Genomic DNA, 20323 nt, shown 5'->3' on the forward strand with positions numbered 1-20323 from the left:
CTCAGGCCGGTTTCTGCTTCCCTAACTAATGCAGTTTCAGGTCCCGCGAGCAATTGGATTGGAGCAGAAGCTGTGCTCCACTCACCAGAAGTCTTAAGATCCTGTGGCGGGTGTTGTGGGTAGCTGGCGAGTGTCAGCTGACCCTGCGCCCCAGCTGCCCCGGTGCTTTTCTGACCGGAAGAGGCTTTTGGCCCTATGTAGGCCGGATTTCTCTCTCCCCAACCAGAGCAGTCTCAGGTCCCGCGTGAATGGACTGGAGCAGAAGCTGTGTTCCACTCACCAGCAGTCCCAAAATCCTGCGGCGGGGGTCGTGGGTAGCTGGCGGGTGTCAGGCAACCCTGCGCTCCAGCTACCCCGGCGCTGATCCGGCTGGATGAGGCCTGTGGCCCTACTCAGGCCGGTTTCTGCTTCCCTAACTAATGCAGTCTCAGGTCCCGTGAGCAATTGGATTGGAGCAGAAGCTGTGCTCCACTCACCAGAAGTCTTAAGATCCTGTGGCGGGTGTTGTGGGTAGCTGGCGAGTGTCAGCCGACCCTGCGCCCCAGCTGCCCCGGTGCTTTTCTGACTGGAAGAGGCTTGTGGCCCTATGTAGGCCGGATTTCTCTCTCCCCAACCAGAGCAGTCTCAGGTCCCGCGTGATTGGACTGGAGCAGAAGCTGTGTTCCATTCACCAGCAGTCCCAAAATCCTGCGGCGGGGGTCGTGGGTAGCTGGTGGGTGTCAGGCAACCCTGTGCTCCAGCTACCCCGGCGCTGATCCGGCCGGATGAGGCCTGTGGCCCTACTCAGGCTGGTTTCTGCTTCCCTAACTAATGCAGTCTCAGGTCCCGCGAGCAATTGGATTGGAGCAGAAGCTGTGTTCCACTCTCCAGAAGTCTTAAGATCCTATGGCGGGTGTTGTGGGTAGCTGGCGAGTGTCAGCCGACCCTGCGCCCCAGCTGCCCCGGTGCTTTTCTGACCGGAAGAGACGTCATTTTATTTTTGCTTAGCACAAATTTGCTGTTAGATATATGATTTTACTGACTAATCATAAGGGAAGAAACAACCCAAACACTTGATGTTAGTTGGTTGTACTGGGAAGAAGTTACCTAATCTTCAATGCAGGGGCATTATACTGTAGAGTAGGTATCACATTAAACCCTAAGGTACTGATTTGCTGTTTAGAGTACTGCATAATTGTGTTGAATGATTTGAATTAAGTGTCAGATTCTCACCTCCTAGCCAAGTAAAGCAAGGACGGCCTTTAAATTATCATGGAGACAATTTAGATTAGAGTCCCTTAACATCAATGTGGCGTCTAAAGCCAGATAATTCTTTGTTATTTCAAACGTGACAACCAAAAATGATTCAAACGTTGTCCAGATATTACTCTAGGTTGGGAGTTAGGTGCTGCCACCAATTGGGGACTAGTGATTTAGATGGAAAGAGCAGACTGGGCTGATAGTTCAGTGATTAAGAGCCCTGCTGTTCTTGCCGAGGACCTGGGTTCAGTTCCCAATACCCACATGACAATTCACAATTGTCTGTACCTCCAGTTCCAGAGATTCTGACACCCTTTTCTGACCTCCTAAGGCTCTGCGAATATATGGTACACTTACATACAAGTAGGCAAAACATTCATGCACATCAAATACAAATAAATAAAACCTTTCTATAAAAGAGCAAACTCTTGCAGGGTAGAGTTTTATGGTATCAGTAACAGAGACAACTAACAGGTGGCCATAAAGACAAGGATTCCTTTGTTTACCACTCAGTCTCTGAACCTAGAGCTAGTGTCAAAGAACTCTGAGATCTAGCCTATGGACTACCTCTAACTTAAAGGCAGCACTTTAGAATGGTCATGCTTTATAATTAAAGGAGAAAGAAAAGCTTTGCATGATAAACACAAACTAAAATAATTCATGAACACTAAGAAGATTCTACCAAAAAAATACTTGAAGGATTCAAAAGAAAGATCAATATGATTTCAAAAGAAATTTTTGAATTAATAATTTAATGATGCACCTTAAGGTCTTATGAACCAATCTGGACATGAATAGCCATGTATACCTTGTTGACGATGTTAGGAGAGAGAGAGAGAGAGAGAGAGAGAGAGAGAGAGAGAGAGAGAGAGAGAGAGAGAGAGAGAGAGAGAGAGAGAGCTTGTTTTCAACCTCATCTTGGATAGCTTCTCATGCTCAATAGTAAAATACATAGGAAACAACTCCGGTGGCCTCTGGTCATTTTCTATAACAAGTTTCTTAGGTGGTCATGGTGGTCCATGCCTATTAATCCAGCATTTTGGAATGCTGAAGCAAAAGAATCTTGAGTATGAAGCCAGCCAGAGTTACATGGTGAAACATTATCTCAAATAGATAAAATTGCCATTTTCTGACCAAGAGTGCCCGGCTGCTGGAATCGGGAAAGAAAAGGGACCTATGAGGGAAGATCAATCTGCAAGGCCAGGTTCCAAGGTCCTGAAACTGTAATTCCCTTTGTGTGTCCAAGATGATCAAAAGCCAAGGTCGCATGAGCATATTAGAGCTGGGACATGTGCCCATCTATACAGTGTTTGCTTCTCTCACTCTGAAGTTGATTAATTCGGTGGGTTTTTAGCTGCCCTATGGAGACCTGGCTGTCACAGCCCATGGTAATTGTTGGTGACTAGGAAAAAATAAGACATGATACTTGCCTTCTAAGAAATTGATTTTCTTAAAAAGCAACTGACAGCACTGAGGAAAATATGACAATGTATTGTTGGTCCAAGTTCTGCCCCACTCAAGGGTACAGCCGCTGAGGAGGTGGAAAGAGGGGAGTTTGACTGTGCTTATCCCACGCTAGCGCTAGCGCTGGATGGGTACTGGGCTTCAGGGAAGTTCTGAGACATGGCTCCAGGGGTAGGAAAGCATAGTCTAAGATGTGGGAAAGCCAGAGCTTTCAAGGGTCCCCCGGACTGAGGGGTTCTCTGACTCTTGGACATACGGGCACCCCTGGGAGTTGCAGAAGAACAGAGAATGGAGTCAGGGGACCCTGAAGGCTGAGAACAGCATCTAGCCTGGGGCCTGTGGAACAGGGAGCTCCGGCTTAGCACAGTGGTGATTGTCCTTAGCTTGGGAGAGGTGGTCTGGGAGCGCAGATGGTCCTTCTATTGAAGATTTAGCTGCAGTTTTGAGGGCAAAGGCCTTTTCTATGTTCCCAATGGTGGTAGATGAAAGAGACAGTTCATGTTTATCTCTATCGTTTATTGGCTGTTCATCATAGAAAATGGTTGCTTACTATACTGTACTAACTTCTCAGGGTGGATCCAAGATTGCATACCCTTTGCAGGGAGGAATGTATGGGAAGGGAAGCTTACTGGCTAAGCCTTCAGGTGCCTCATTAGCATGGAGAACTCTGTTCTGGGCCTAAGAGACCACAATCACGTTTCCTTCTGTGGGGAGTGTGGCATGTGTTCCAGACCAGGAATCTGGCAGGGAGCAGGGAGTCACCTAAGTCTTAGGTATGTGCCCATCTAGTCTCCAGGTCTCAACCTGCTCTATCTACCAAGCTTCCTGGTATGGTTTTACCATTCCACTATGTATGGTCTCAGTACTAAATTAGAAGTGGTCATGTACCTTTGAAGGTGCTACAGATGAAAGCAGGCAGCATCCACAATGACAGAGCTTCCAGTCTTGCTGACAGACTAGTTCCACAGGGAAACAATGACTTCAATAGAGGAGTAGCCAAACTGATGTGAACTTTAGAAGAAGCACAGATGACAGTACCATACAAAGATGGCAGCAGCCAGCGTCAAACACCAAGGAGCTAAGGGAAAATAGAAAGACCCATGGAAGCTCAGAAGGATGACGTGGTGGTAGAAAAGGAGTATGCAGAGCCCACAGTAGCGCCAAAACAACTTAGAAAAAAAAAGGCAAGTCTTGTCCCGTGGAAAGATGCTCTTTAAAAGTGGACTCATAAAATTGGACAGAAAGATGGCCGAACAAAATCACCTTCTGTGGAGACTGGCTAATCTATACCCAGACTGAAAGCACAAAGGTCATGCTAATAAACCCTGGGACAGGGAGTAGTGTCCTAGAGCTCCTTTAAAAACAGATCAATACTGTATAGGGCTGGTCCAGCCCCCAGCATGGAGCTGCTGCAGCTGAGCTGGTGCTGCTTGCTCTGCTGGGAGACAGAAATCAAAGGGCAATAGCACTGCCCATAGCCTATAAGCCCAACAGTCATTCAGAACCAAGGGCAGGATGGTGTGCAGCAGCCTGAAGCTCCCACTGAAGTATGTCATTACTGAATAGGGCCAGCACCAGGATGGAACTTAGGCTGCTCAGGACAGAGGTGTTGCCCTGCACCAAAGTGACAGACATCGAGGGCAGGAAGGTGTTGGGCAACCAGAAGCTCTCTCAGAACCTGTTCCCTGACACCCTACCTAGCCCCAACACTACCTGTCTAGTAGTGAGACAAGCCTTTAGGTGGGTGCTTCAGAAAGTAGAAACCTTGAATCAGACCAACAACTCATGGAAAGGAATATTATTTACATGTAAAACTATTTGAACAAAAAACTATACTGTGTGACATACTATAGTTTCCAATGCCACTACCACAAACGAGTATGTAATGGAGAGATGGAAAGATGGAGGAATGGAGCAGTGAGTGGAACTAGTGACACGAAGTCAGTGACTGGTGTTGAGAGAAGACTACAATGGATGGAGGAAAGTATGGTTGCCAAATAGGGAAGACAAGGTGGTATGAAACAGCCTAGCACTTGGGCACGCTCTGCCCCAACACTGTCCAGTTGCACAATCACCCTGATTCTGAGCAACAACAGATGTTCAACAGTCATATACTGGATTGGATCTACTCAAAAGACCTCTATGATCTATGCTGTTCTTAGAGGTCATGTTTGTATCCGTGTTCCACTACCATGTCCCAGGACATGTTGAAGCGACCCTAAGTTCATGTGGATGTCTGAGACTTGTGGGAGACCAAGTAGATGTTCATAATCTGTGCTATCGCAGGAGGCCATATTAGTGTCTGTGGCCTGAGTTGCCACAGGAAGCCAAGTTGATATGAGTTCCCTATACTGCCTCCTGAAGCCACATTGATGCCAAGGGTCCAGGCTTCTACCAACAACCATGTTGGAGTCCATGGCCCTGCTTCAGGCAGAGGCCATGTTGATGTGAAGTGGGAATTTCTGATTTCTTTGGAGGCTCAGTTGTATCATGTGATGTTTTTCTGGAAATGGTCTTATGGAGAGGATGTTTTACTAAAGCAGACACAGGAGAGGATGTTTCGCTGAGAACAACCACACACCCAAGGTGTTTTTCTGGAAGCTGCCTAATGAAGGGCATGTGATGTTTTGCTGGTGCAGATGCTTGAGAGGCACATGATGTTTGGAAAGAGTTTGATTATAACCCAACAAAAAGTGGACAATACCCTTGCATTGGTTCCCCTTGCTTTCTTTGCTGATCGCCTGTAATGATTTAATAGAGAGAAATTCACCAAAGAACTTCTGGTGGTTTTCTGGCTGCTTCCACAGTCTCAAAGTGCCAAGGAGCAGACCCTCACAGTTTCTTCTAGGTTGAGCAGCTACTACTGATTCATGTTTGGTGTTTTACTAGACTGCTGACAACAAAGATTTCTAAAAATAGTTCTGACAAAGAACTATTTCTAAACAGGTCCACAACCTTGTTTCCTATTACCCTTTCTTTTCCCTACCTCTGCTGGGTAGTGGGCTAGAAGGGAGATTGAAGCATTTTCAAAAACATAAAGTAGGGGTCACTTTGGGTACGGAGTCGGCGGACACCCCCAAGGTCCCCTAGAGGACTCTCCACACAATCTTGGGACCACCAGTGAGTGGAACACAACTTCTGTTCCAATCCAATCTCGCAGGACCTGAGACAGCATTAGGGAAGCAGAAAAGCTAGCCTGACCAGGGTCACAAATCCATTCCAATCTCAGAAGATTGAAATATCTCCCATGCTCATGGATTGGCAGTATCAATATAGTAAAAATGGCTATCTTGCCAAAAGCAATCTACAGATTCAATGCAATTCCCATCAAAATTCCAACTCAATTCTTCAACGAATTAGAAAGAGTAATCTGCAAATTCATCTGGAATAACAAAAGACCTAGGATAGCAAAAACTCTTCTCAAGAATAAAAGAACCTCTGGCGGAATCACCATGCCTGAGCTAAAGCTGTACTATAGAGCAATTGTGATAAAAACTGCATGGTACTGGTATAGCGACAGACAAGTAGACCAATGGAATAGAATTGAAGACCCAGAAATGAACCCACACACCTATGGTCACCTCATCTTTGACAAGGGAGCTAAAACCATCCAGTGGAAAAAAGACAGCATTTTCAACAATTGGTGCTGGCACAACTGGCGTTTATCATGTAGAAGTATGCGAATTGATCCATTCCTATCTCCTTGTACTAAGGTCAAATCTAAGTGGATTAAGGAACTCCACATAAAACCAGAGACACTGAAACTTATAGAGGAGAAATTGGGGGAAAACCTCGAAGATATGGGCACAGGGGGAAAATTCCTGAATAGAACAGCAATGGCTTGTGCTGTAAGATCGAGAATTGACAAATGGGACCTCATAAAATTGCAAAGCTTCTGTAAGGCAAAATACACAGTCAAAAAGGCAAAAAGGCCACCAATAGATTGGGAAAGGATCTTTACCTATCCTAAATCAGATAGGGGACTAATATCCATTATATATAAAGAACTCAAGAAGATGGACTCCAGAAAATCAAATAGCCCCATTAAAAAATGGGGCTCAGAGCTAAACAAAGAATTCTCACCTGAGGAATACTGAATGGCTGAGAAGCACCTGAAAAAAAAATGTTCAGCATCCTTAATCATCAGGGAAATGAAAATCAAAACAACCTTGAGATTCCACCTCACACCAGTCAGAATGGCTAAGATCAAAAATTCAGGTGACAGCAGATGCTCTCGAGGATGTGGGGAAAGAGGAACACTTCTCCATTGTTGGTGGGATTGCAAGCTTGTACAACCACTCTGGAAATCAGTCTGGTGGTTCCTCAAAAAATTGGACATAGTACTACCGGAGGATCCCGCAATAACTCTCCTGGGCTGATATCCAGAAGATGTTCCAACCGGTAAGAAGGACACATGCTCCACTATGTTCATAGCAGCCTTATTTATAATAGCTAGAAGCTGGAAAGAACCCAGATGCCCCTCAACAGAGGAATGGATACAGAAAATGTGGTACATTTACCAATGGAGTACTACTCAGCTATTAAAAAGAATGAATTTATGAAATTCCTAGGCAAATGGATGGACCTGGAGGGCATCATTCTGAGTGAGGTAATCCAATCACAAAAGAACTCAAATGATATGTACTCACTGATAAGTGGATATTAGCACAGAAACTTAGAATACCCAAGATATAAGATACAATTTGTAAAACACATGAAACTCAAGAAGAATGAAGACCAAAGTGTGGACACTTTGCCCCTTCTTAGAATTGGGAACCAAACACCCATGGAAGGAGTTACAGAGACAAAGTTTGGAGCTGAGACAAAAGATGGACCATCTAGAGACTGTCATACCCAGAGATCTATCTCATAATCAGCCTCCAAACGCTGACACCATTGCATACACTGGCAAGATTTTGCTGACAGGACCCTGATATAGCTAGCTGTCTTCCATGAGGCTATACCAGTGCCTGACAAATACAGAAGTGGATGTTCACAGTCATCTATTGGATGTAACACAGGGCCCCCAATGGAGGAGCTAGAGAAAGTACCGAAGAAGCTAAAGGGATCTGCAACCCTATAGGGGGAACAATATTATGACCTAACCAGTACCCCCCGGAGCTCATGTCTCTAGCTGCATATGTATCAGAAGATGGCCTAGTTGGCCATCAGTGGAAAGAGAGGCCCATTGGTACTGCAAACTCTATATGCCTAAGTACAGGGGAATGCCAAGGCCAAGAAGTTGGGGGGGAATGTGGGGGGACGGGCATGGGGGACTTTTGGGATAGCATTGGAAATGTAAATGAAGAAAATACCTAATTTAAAAAAAAGGAAAAAAAACATAAAGTAAATTTGCCCAGTCCCTTGTGTTGGTATAAACCAAAAGTAAGGACAGAGGAAAAATGTGCTCCAGCCCTCAGAATGGAGAGGCAAAGCTAAGAAGTCTGATATCCCTCTGGGGGAGCACTTACCCTCCTCCTGTGTCTCTCAGGGATCCCTTTGAGCCCCAGGTTGGGTGCCAGATCCCTGACTTGAGTTCTGCTTTGGACTATTGAAAATATTGTGCACTAACCAGATCCCCTGGGAAAATGGTGCCAAGCACAGATGGGACTGTAAGGGAATACTTTTATAAGTATGAAAAAAACAATCACCTGGGACACCGTGTGAGAAGACAACTGTTGTCAACGCCAGCCCATTTATTAGGAGTTGGGAAGGATATATATGTATATACTATTAGTATATATACTAATGGAAATGGCCAGTTGAGCCCATGTGCTGGTATATCTGCTGGGGTACAAACATCAAGCTTGCTTTTTTTTTCATATTCAGGAGCAGCAGATGCAAGGGGAAGAAACCTTATAAGGTCCTATGAAAAGGAAATCCATTTGGGATGTACCAGGCCCATTGGTCAGATAAATGGCAACCAATACTTGGAACCCTGGAGGCACACGGGATGATCAGATGCTAGATGTACTCCATTCAGGCATGTCCACTCCCAGGAAACCTATCTACTAAGGTCTACTGTTGCCAGAGCAATGTAGGAGGACAGCCCAATTCCTGCCACTTTCAGAATGACAAAATCTGGTTTAGGACATGCTTTGACCTCGTCTCAGCTCCAGGCCAGTCTGTCTACATATATATTTTATTCCTAATACATAGTACTAAAAATAATGAGTTTATATTCTGAAGTATTTTATAATCCTTCAAAACAGTTAAGTTCAGGATCACTAATAGAATGATTGAAAGCCAAAGCCTCTTAAAAAATCAATAAAATTATTTTGTTTTAGAAAATGCTGAAAAATTTTTATAAAGAACAAGAATATTAAAATCAGTACTAGCAACAAAAAAAGTGGGGGAGGCACAGAAATTTGTGGGGAAAGTACTGAAGACTAATTCTGGGAAATGAATTGTAGGTAGAAGAGCAGTATTATTGGAGAGGGAAGATGAGTTCAGTATGGCTGAAGTTCAGGGTATTCTTCAAGAAATGAAATGGAACACTAGGAATGGGACTGAATTCTGAGAAGCAGATCTAAATTTAGACAATACATATATATATATATATATATATATATATATATATATATATATATATATATGTATATATACTAGATCTCACAGGAAGGGTTACATCAGTGCAGTGAAAAAAAGAGTGCTTGGAGAAATGTTCTAGCTTCCTGAGAAGGGTGACATAGTGTCAGCTCTGACGTGGCTTCCTCAAACCCTTGTTTCTCAAGCCTGTGCCTCAGCCCTGGCCAAGCTTCAGATCTCTCTATACGAAAGCACTACTTGAGGGCTGACTCCACTTGCAGCATAAAACTCAATTTGACAATACTGACCTCATGATCACCCTGTCAAACCGAGTTCAGATCTCATGCTCCCTGCCCAGGGTATGGCACCACCCCCTATTCAGTTGTACAAAGCAGAGATCATTATCTTTGACACCTGCCCAATAAATATGTTGTACAGACCCCACCACTAATCTCCATTATCTTAGTTTCTTCTAAGTTGCTGTGATAAAATACCCTGGAAAAGGCAAGGTAAGGAGTAAATGGTTTGTTCTGGCTCACAGTTCAGTTTATAGTTCATCATAGTGGGGAACTTATAGCAGCAGGACCTTGAGGGAGGTGGTCACATCACAACAACAGTCAAATGGAGAGCTATTAATGAATGCAGGAATACTAGTGCTCAGCTCAATTCCAGTCCATCCAGTCTAGAATTTCAAATTGAAAGAGTAGTCCCATTTATTAAGATAGATCTTCCCACATTAATACAATCAGGATAATCCCACACACATGCCTAGAGACTCATCTACCCACAGGTAAGTCTACCTGTTAACTACCGATAACTAACAGTAACCATCACATCTATTGACTCACCACATCCAATAATTTTCCTTATGAAACCACTTTCAATTCATTCATACCTCACTTATATTTGTCACTACTCAAAGCTACCATTCATGGATAATTGCAATAGTGGTCTATGTTATTGGTTTGCTCCCCCTACAATCCATACCCGACTCTATAACTAGATTGATATTTTCCAATGAATATTTGTTTCTGTCATTCCCATGTGAAAACTTCATTATAGTTTCTCATCCTTTATATCCATCAGGATCTATCTACATGGGCATTCCCTAGGCTCATATCTCCATCTTGATTTAGGTCATGGTCTCCATGGTTGTCAGCAGCACCATTGTAACAAACTTCTTTCACTCCATTTAATATGATACACGAGGCATTCTCTCCATCCCCTTTCTGGGTATAGCTCCCATTCTTCATTTAGATGTCAGCTAAAATTCTACATCTCTGAAAGGCATTGTTATTTCCCTCACACTCATTCAGATTCCTAGCTAAATATCCTGAACAAACAGCCAGTATTCTTTGCAGCACTTATATGTACCACCACATTACAAAACTTGCCAGCTTGTGTCTTTATCCCACTAAAATGTAAAACTAGAACAGATATTGTGTTTTCTTTGTCACCCCTGTATTTTCTCAGCGCTAGAACAATGTTTTATGCCAAGTAGATTCTCTGATAGATAAGAGTTGGAAAAGCTAGAAAAGCTCAATTCTAGAGTACCTTCTTAAGCACTCTCAAGACACTCTAGAGCTGAGCCTCATCCCGAAGTCGGGAGGAAAAGGAAAGGAAAGGAAAAATGCTTTCGGTCATCATTTTATACAGTCACAGTGCAGATTTGCAGAAGACAAAATAGCTATTTAAATTTTAAATAAGATATGCAATTCTATGGCTCTTTCTACTATACATGATAATGGTGCTTTGTCAGCTCAATTTCCAGTCCATCCAATCCAGAATTTCATATTAAAAGAATAGTTCCATTTATTAGGATAGGTCTTCCCACACCAATCCAATCAGAATAATCCAGCCAGACATCATGAGATTGAGTTGCCTGAGCTGTTTCGCCTCTACCAGAAAGTCTATATTTTCAAGGTCCTGCCCTTCCCTAGCTACCCGAGCTATGAGAACCTGAAAAGCACTGGAGACACCACTCTGGGTAGCCATCATAGACCTGTTTTAAGCAGAAAGAGGAAGCCGGCTTACAGAAGGGCCATCATAGGACTTGCAGCCTGAACTAGGGCTCACACCCTCAGACAGGTCAGGTACAAAAACAGGTAGAGATGAACAGAAAGGCCATACCCTGTTTGGAGACACTCAAATTCAGAGTGCTTTCCTTTCCTTTCCTTTCCTTTTCTTTCTTTCTTTCTTTCTTTCTTTCTTTCTTTCTTTCTTTCTTTCTTTCTCTCTTTCTCTCTTTCTCTCTTTCTCTCTTTCTCTCTTTCTCTCTTTCTCTCTTTCTCTCTTTCTCTCTCTCTTTCTTTCTTTCTTTCTTTCATTAGATATTTTCTTCATTTACATTTCAAATGCTATCCCCTTTCCTAGTTTCCTCTCCAAAGATCCCCTATACCCTCTCCCCTCCCCCCTGTTCCCCAACCCACCCACTCCTGCTTTCTGGCCCTGGAATTCCCCTATAGTGGGGCATATAATCTTCACAAGACCAACGTCCTCTCCTCCCATTGATGGCCAACTAGGCCATCCTCTGCTACATATGCAACTAGTGACACGAGCTCTGGGAGTACTGGTTAGTTCATATTGTTGTTCCTCCTATAGGGTTGCAGACCCCTTCAGCTCCTTGGGTACTTTCTCTAACTCCTTCACTAGGGACCCTGTGTTACATCCAATAGATGACTGTGAGCATCCACTTCTGTATTTGCCAGGCACTGGCACAGCCTCATGGAAGACAGCTAGCTATATCAGGGTCCTGTCAGCAAAATCTTACTGGCATATGCAATAGTGTCTGGGTTTGGTGGCTGTGTATGGGATGGGTCCCCAGGTGGGGCAGTATCAGGATGATCCTTTCTTCAGTCTCAGCTCCGAACTTTGTCTCTGTAACTCCTTCCATGGGTATTTTGTTCCCTATTCTAAGAAGGAACGAAGTATCCACATTTTGGTCTTCCTTCTTCTTGAGTTTCAGAGTGCTTTTCAATAGTGGTTGTCAAGGCATGATGTCCCAGAATCACTTGGCAAGCAGTTAAACAGCTTCCTGAGATTTACCCAGGACAATCTACACTCTCTGGGAGAGGACTCAGAATTGATGCTTTTATAAACTCTTTGGAAAATTCAGTCCCATGGCAAAAATCAGAAACAAAGCTAACTCCTCAGACTGCCCTCTAGTTGTCCCGATTGAAAGCCAGGAACAGAGAATGTGCCACCTTGACTTACAGACTTGGCAGACATCAAATCTATTTTCTCAGTGACCACAGCCCTGGGAGAGAATTTGGTATGGGTTCAATAAATTCTCCTTTGTTTCAAATGATGGTTTAGTGAGACTTTGATGCTTAAGTTCAAAGACTAAGCTACAGCAGTAAAATGAAACATAATAAATTTGGAATCAACTCCACGTTATGCCAAACAATGAGGTGTAAGGCTGTGGACGAGCCCTGCCCAGCAAGGTTGATATGTTGGGATGGATTCCTGAGGTACACTCATCCTCTAACATGCTGGTCTGGAAACTGGCTGCTTTGAATAATCATCTGGCTCTACATAAGTGTCCGTGTGTGTGTGTGTGTGTGTGTGTGTGTGTGTGTGTGCCTGACACAAATGATGGAAAGAACATTATACAAAAAAAAAAAAGTCAAGTACCCTTAATTGCAGAGAAAACTTTCAGCAGCTACATTTCTTTAGTGTACCCATTATCTCTAGAGTAACTAAAGGAGAGACAAAACTCACTCACATTCTTGTCTGTCTTTCCTGTCTCATGCATGTAGAGATGATCTAGTGGAAGAATACTTGAAAACAGTGTGATGGTTTGTATATTCTTGGACCAGGGAGTGGCACCATTTGGAGGTGTGGCCTTGTTGGAATAGGTGTGACCTGGTTGGAGTAGGTGTGTCACTGTGGGTGTGAGCTTAAGACTCTCACCCCAGTTGCCTGGAAGTCAGTCTTCCACTAGCAGCCTTTGGATGAAGATGTAGAACTCTCAGAAGCTCTGCCTGTGCCATGACAGCCTGGATACTGCCATGCTCCCACCTTGATGATAATGGACTGAACCTCTGAACCTGTAAGCTAGCCCCAATTAAATGTTGTTTTTTATAAGACTTGCCTTGGTCATGGTGTCTGTTCACAGCAGTAAAACCTTAAATAAGACAACCAGCTTTCTTCTTTTCCATACAAAGATTCCCAGCCAGGCTGTCTTTGAACCTAGAGCTTCAAGATAGCCTTCTACTTGAGCCTCCTAAACACCCAGGACTGCAGGTACACACTACTGAGACCCAGTAAGCTGCCAAGCATGCCAACAAGTGTAGTAGTGGCATGTCTATTTGGAGTATAACCAACCATTTTCTGATAGAGATTGAGGCCTGCTCAACAGGAGTGGTTTTGCAACTGGTATTGTAAACTTGATAAAAGGCCCATGACTGGGAAAAACACAAATCTTAGTGAGGAGCTGTGACTGCTATTTTGATAAACTGGCAGGATGTGCCCATAAAATTGCCCTCCAGATGTTTCTGTTTATTCCTATAAAGTGGTGTTGTTTTAAGAGCTTTGGCAAGAAAACTTTCTTTCTATAGTAGGCAGCAGTAACATAAACAGCATAAATAGCTGTTCAATGTTCACCTATAAATGGGACATCTGTATGACCCCTTCCAAGGCTCATGGAACATCAGTGTAGTTGGGAGTGGGGTGGGGAGAGAGAATGTAATAGTCAGGAGGAATGGAGTGATGCACAATGCAGCTTTCCAGGCATCGCATGACAGTTACACTCTTGAGCTTTCAGCAGCTGTGACTGCCTGCACCAGTCATGTACAAGATTGGGCCCATCAACATTCTGACTTGGCTGGGGAAGAGGTTCATGAGGCTTTACCCCTACCAGGAGATCCATAGACAATTAAATGGTAGCTGGGAGAGGGAGAGACATTTTCTTCTGTGATGTAGCCAATGGTAAGCTGCCTATGCTCTTATTAAACAAACAAACAAACCCTCTCACTGGTGCTCCTGTAAGAAGTCCTAGTGAAACAGAGGATAAGTGGGAATGGGAGGAAGAAGACAAGAGAAAGTGGGAGAAATGTCACAGTGTCATAGCCCAGTATGATTAGTATATGCTTTAAGAACTTTTTAAAATAAAAAGATTAAAGAAACACACTAAACACTACAAAAGGAACATTTCGAAGGTGGGGAGATTGGCTACTGTTTGGTATTTTGGATTTAGTGTTTGTTTGTTTGTTTGGTTGGTTGGTTGGTTTTTTTGAGTCAACTTTGTGTTTTGGCTGGCCTGGAAGTCATTACATAGACAAGGCTACCCTTGAATTTGCAAGCCAATTCTCTTGTCCCTATGTCTTAAGTGCTGGGATTTCATGTTTATGCTCAGCCATTTTTAATAAGATTTGATATTGATTGTTTTTCAATTTAAATAAGAATTTAGTATAGTACACTTAGGCTAACTTTATACAGTATAATATAAGTTATTCTGGCCCTCCCCAAAAAAAATCTTTTTGTTTTAAAATTTGTTTCTTCAGAAAGATACAATGCCTCTAATAATTGCTATTAAATGAAATTTCAAAAGTTTTTTCTAAGGATTCTAAATAAGTTAAAAAAAATGCTAAAATTCTAAAATAAAAAATAAGAATGCCCTGTATCAAAGCCCCATGGCTGTATCATATAACTTCTTAGTAGACAAAGACTAGTATTGTCTTGACTGTAATGCCTACTCCAATAGACAGTTCTCTAATGCTGAAACAAAGCACTACCCAAACTGTTTCGATGGACAGCTCATTAGAGTGAGAACTAAAGGCTTCCACAGCAAGACCCAGATTTTTCTGGAGCCAGGGAAGAGGAACAGCAATCTCCTAATCGAGATTTTGCCTTTGAAATGACCATGCCCGAGTATGCTTTCTTTTTTTTAAAGCATTATATGTTCCCTAAGACAGGTAAAAAGAAATTTACTGAGGAAATAAAAAAGAAACTGCGGAAGAAAAGAACTTATTTGGCAGAGAAGAAACTGTTAGTCTCTCTGTGTCCCTGAAAGGCTTGAATTTGACCTTATTCCCTATCCTAGGAAAAAAGCCCCTGTAAGAAAGGTCTCAGTGTAAGAACTGCCTGAAAGCTCCAAGCCTTGGAAATGGGAAGGTTCTGCCATTTATTAACGTCAAATATGTCAGCTGCATGAATTACTCTGCTTGTCTTCGGAAAGCCATACAAGAAAGTACCCACGTCTCTGCTGTTTGGTATCCTTGGGCTTAAGGCTTTAATGATACTGATAGCAACTATTAGAAGACAAAATATTATTTAAGGACAACAAGCAATACATGCTGATCTTTGAAAAGCTTACTCATCAAACTTAAAGGTCTATTTTACTGAACTGTCCACAACATCGAGCCTGTTCCCATTTAAAGTGAAAGACCAAACAGCGATTTTCTTAAACTGGCATAATTTAAGTAAGTTGCCACAAAACTGACCTTGGAAACAAAGAGAAATGGAACAGGACAAGGCCAGATTCCTTCCTGGCAGTACCACGGTGGCAAATGTCCCAGAACTAAGGAGAGCTGCCAAGTGGGAAAGAGATAAAGAAAGGACTTTCCAAAAGCAGCCAGCCCAGGCACACTGACCTCCCAACAGCTGGAGGGAGACAGAAGCAACACACAGGTAGGTCTCTGCCTTCTTCTTTATGGCAGCCCAGTTCAGAATCACTTACTGAGTGAGCTCACAGGAAGCAGCCCGGTTTCCTGAACTGGCATTCCCCATTCTATCAGCTGCAGCTGCAGCATTTTGAACCCAGCTTCTGCTTTCCTTTTGTGGCAGGAGTGGGGACTTACAATGGGCCAGAGAGACTTCAGCCTCAGAACCAAGGAGACCTCCCTGCTGCTGGGAGAGGGGCTCTCCCTCTGGTGAAAGGCAGTGAGGAACCATGCCAGTTCTGATGGCCTGTGAGCTGCCATGATGACACAAAGACAGTGAGGCCAGAACAGTCACCTGGGTGGGATGTCTGTGCCCACCCCTGTCACTCTCTTGTATCTTGGCCTTGGCCCAACAAATATAATGACAAATGAGAGAAAGTAATCTCATATAAGAAACATTTAAAAAGTGAATGGGTATGTGGGTGGAGGGAACATAAAAGGAAAAAGCAAAAATGGTGATATTTAAAAGTCACTCAGGACTGCCTTCTGTAGTTGCCACAGAAGTTTGAGACCCATTGCTTCATGTGTCTGATTTCCACCGAGTGAACTATTTGTAAGGACTGTGGATCTATGGGGATGCTGGATCACAGATCTAAATGATGGGCCCCCTTTGGGATGTTGATTGCCACCAGAGTATCAGAGAGATCTTCAGTATCTCCACCTCCTGACCATCGGTCTAGGTCACCATTGCTGTGAGGGAGGGAGACAAGAAAAATTAAGGTTGTGAGTTCTTTATGACCGTGTTCAAACAAAATATGAGAGGCATTCTTCATGCACAAACCTGAAAATTGAAACAATTTGAAAGGCCATATCTACTTTGTCACATAAGTTTCTTGATGTGTGAGTCTTGTATTATTTCCATAAAAACAGAGAACCAAAGAAGACTGAATCTGGTGGCACAAAGCCGTAGAGGGAAAAAGGTCCAACAGTGGAGCCTGGGCTATAGGACCCTGAAAGTCTCATAAACACACACGGTTCTGATGTTTCTCAGTTGAGTGTCAGCCTGCAGCTCCATGTACCACTTGAAAGTTGACAGGAAATACGTCTATGTGGATTGAAAACTGAGTCATGATACTTTCTCTGGAAAGCTTGAACTCTGTTTTCAGACTTTTGTGTCAGACTGACACAGAAGGGTATATACTTTTTGCAGTTCATGAGACTGTTTTTTCCAGAGTGTGGAAATACACAGAAGTGTGCTTCCCTTAATTTGAGCTTGCTTTGATTTCAATTTCCACTTAGTAATTTGTACATTAATAAATTCACCATCAGAAAAAAATGATTCTGAAATTTTGACATTAAATGTGCTACCACACAAACAGCTTTTACCATAGTATCCATTTTAGTTGTAACTTCTTTAAAGTGCCAGCCTCCTCCCTTATCAATTAGCAATCAACAATACGTGGCTCACATATACCTACAGGCCAATCTGATCAAAGCAGTTCCTCTGCTATGGTTGCCTCTTCCCTGGTGAGTAGGCTTGTATCAATCTAATAAGAATTCTCTCTCTCTCTCTCTCTCTCTCTCTCTCACACACACATACACACACACACACACACACTTCATGATGCTTCAGGTAAATTTACATTTTGGGGTTGAGCCATAAAAAATGTAGAAATTGGGCTGGAGAGATGGCTCCGTGGTTAAGAGCACTTACTGCTCTTCCAGAGGCCCTGAGTTCAATTCCCAGCAACCACATGGTGGCTCACAACCATCTGTAATTGGATCCAATGCCCTCTTCTGGTGTGTCTGAAGATAACTACAGTGTAATCATATAAATAAAATAAATAAATCTTAAATTTTGTTCTAAAAAAAAAAAGTGTTCCCTGAAAGGCCCGTGAGCAGAAGACTTAGGTGGAGCCTAGTGGGAAATTTTAGATCATTGAATGTGCCTTTGAAGAGAATTATAGGTCTCTCCCCTGCCCGCCCTGTGCACACAAACATCTCCCCATGAGACAAATAGTTTAGCGCCACCACTTACAGCCTTGATATGGGTTCCCAAAGAGTAAGGCTAACGCACCATGGATTAAAATTTCTAAAACTGAGCCTTTTCTCTCTTTAAGTTGTTTATTTCAGGCATTTTTAACAGTAATGAAAAGTTTTACAAATACCAAATACTGTGTTTCCAAGCCTTCCCAAATACCTTATTATCAAAATTCAACTACTTATGTGGTTGCACTTTTTACATGGAAGTCTACTCAGACATCTCAAGCCTAGCGGGTCCAAAATGGGCTCACGTTCCTCCTCAGCCCCCACCCGCTCTTCCCTTCATCGTCTTAGTCCCCATTAATGGCAACTTTCCTAGTTGATCCAGCCAAAGGTTTGCTTCCATTCTCTCGCCTTTGTTTACCTCCAATCTGTCAACAGACCCATCAGCTAGATCACCAAATATATCTAGAATCTGACACCTTCTCACCCACTGCCACACAGAAATCCAAGGCTCCATTATCTCTACTGTGGATTACTAATAGCCACCATGATGGTCCTTCTGACTCACTCCTTTCCCTCCACAATCTGATACCAATAAGACAGCCTGTTTTCTTCTCTAAACCGGAATCAGTCCATGTTACTCCTCCAGTCAAAGTTCTCTGGTTTCCCCATCTTAATCAGTGTCAAATCTCAAGAAGTTTCTAGAACCTGCAAGCATATGCATTACCCAAGTCTGTGTTGCCTCTCTGAATTCATCTGAGTCAGTGCCTCCATCATAAGAACATTCCACGGATCAGCGCCGGGGTAGCGGGAGCGCAGGGTTGCCTGACACCCGCCAGCTACCCACGACCCCCGCCACAGGATTTTGGGACTGCTGGGGAGTGGAACACAGCTTCTGCTCCAGTCCAATCACGCGGGACCTGAGACTGCTCTGGTTGGGGAGAGAGAAATCCGGCCTACATAGGGCCACAACCCTCTTCCGGTCAGAAAAGCACCAGGGCAGCTGGGGCCCAGGGTCGACTGACACTCGCCAGCTACACACAACACCCGCCACAGGATCTTAAGACTTCTGGTGAGTGGAGCACAGCTTCTGCTCCAATCCAATTGCGCGGGACCTGAGACTTCATTAGTAAGGGAAGCAGAAACTGGCCTGAGTAGGGCCACAGGCCTCATCCCGCCGGATCAGCTCCGGGGTAGCGGGAGAGCAGGGTTGCCTGACACCCGCCAGCTACCCACGACCCCCGCCGCAGGATTTTGGGACTGCTGGTGAGTGGAACACAGCTTCTGCTCCAATCTTTAAACAGTGACAACGATAACAACTAACCCCAGAGATTACCAGATGGCGAAAGGTAAACGTAATAATCTTACTAACAGAAACCAAGACCACTCACCATCATCAGAACCCAGCACCCCCACTTCGCCCAGTCCAGGGCACCCCAACACACCGGAAAAGCTAGACACGGATTTAAAAGCATATCTCCTGATGATGATAGAGGACTTCAAGAAGGACTTTAATAACACACTTAAAGAAATGCAGGAGAACACTGCTAAACAGGCAGAAGACAATAAAGAGGAAGCACAAAAATCCCTTAAAGAATTGCAGGAGAACACTGCTAAAGAGTTACAAATCCTTAAAGAAAAACAGGATAACATAATCAAACAGGTAGAAGTCCTTACAGAAAAACAGGAAAACACATCCAAACAGATGATGGAAATGAACAAAACCATACTAGACCTAAAAAGGGAAGTAGACACAATAAAGAAAACCCAAAATGAGGCAACACTGGAGATAGAAACCCTAGGAAAGAAATCTGGAACCATAGATACGAGCATCAGCAACAGAATACAAGAGATGGAAGAGAGAATCTCAGGTGCAGAAGATTCCATAGAGAACATCGGCACAACAATCAAGGAAAATGTAAAATGCAAAAAGATCCTAACTCAAAACATCCAAGTAATACAGGACGCAATGAGAAGACCAAACCTACGGATAATAGGAGTGGATGAGAATGAAGATTTTCAACTCAAAGGACCAGCAAACATCTTCAACAAAATTATAGAAGAAAACTTCCCAAATCTAAAGAAAGAGATGCCCATGAACATACAAGAAGCCTACAGAACTCCAAATAGACTGGACCAGAAAAGAAATACCTCCCGACACATAATAATCAGAACAACAAATGCTCTAAATAAAGATAGAATACTAAAAGCAGTAAGAGAAAAAGGCCAAGTAACATATAAAGGCAAGCCTATCAGAATTACACCAGATTTTTCACCAGAGACTATGAAAGCCAGAAGATCCTGGACGGATGTTATACAGACACTAAAAGAACACAAATTCCAGCCCAGGCTACTATACCCAGCCAAACTCTCAATTAACATAGATGGAGAAACCAAAGTATTCCTAGACAAAACCAAATTCATACATTATCTCTCCATGAATCCAGCCCTTCAAAGGATAATAACAGAAAAAAACCAATACAAGGACAGGAACCACGCCCTAG

At 43.3% G+C, this 20323-nt stretch overlaps 1 pseudogene; it reads right to left on the bottom strand.

The window, feature by feature from the left end:
- Positions 1-16366: 16366 nt before the first annotated feature.
- Positions 16367-20323, bottom strand: part of LOC147002937 (lysosomal Pro-X carboxypeptidase-like) — a 66836-nt pseudogene continuing 62879 nt past the window's right edge.

The sequence above is a fragment of the Mus caroli genome, unplaced genomic scaffold, assembly GCF_978045245.1.
Source record: "Mus caroli unplaced genomic scaffold, Mus_caroli_1 scaffold_8, whole genome shotgun sequence".
Lineage (NCBI taxonomy): Eukaryota > Metazoa > Chordata > Mammalia > Rodentia > Muridae > Mus > Mus caroli.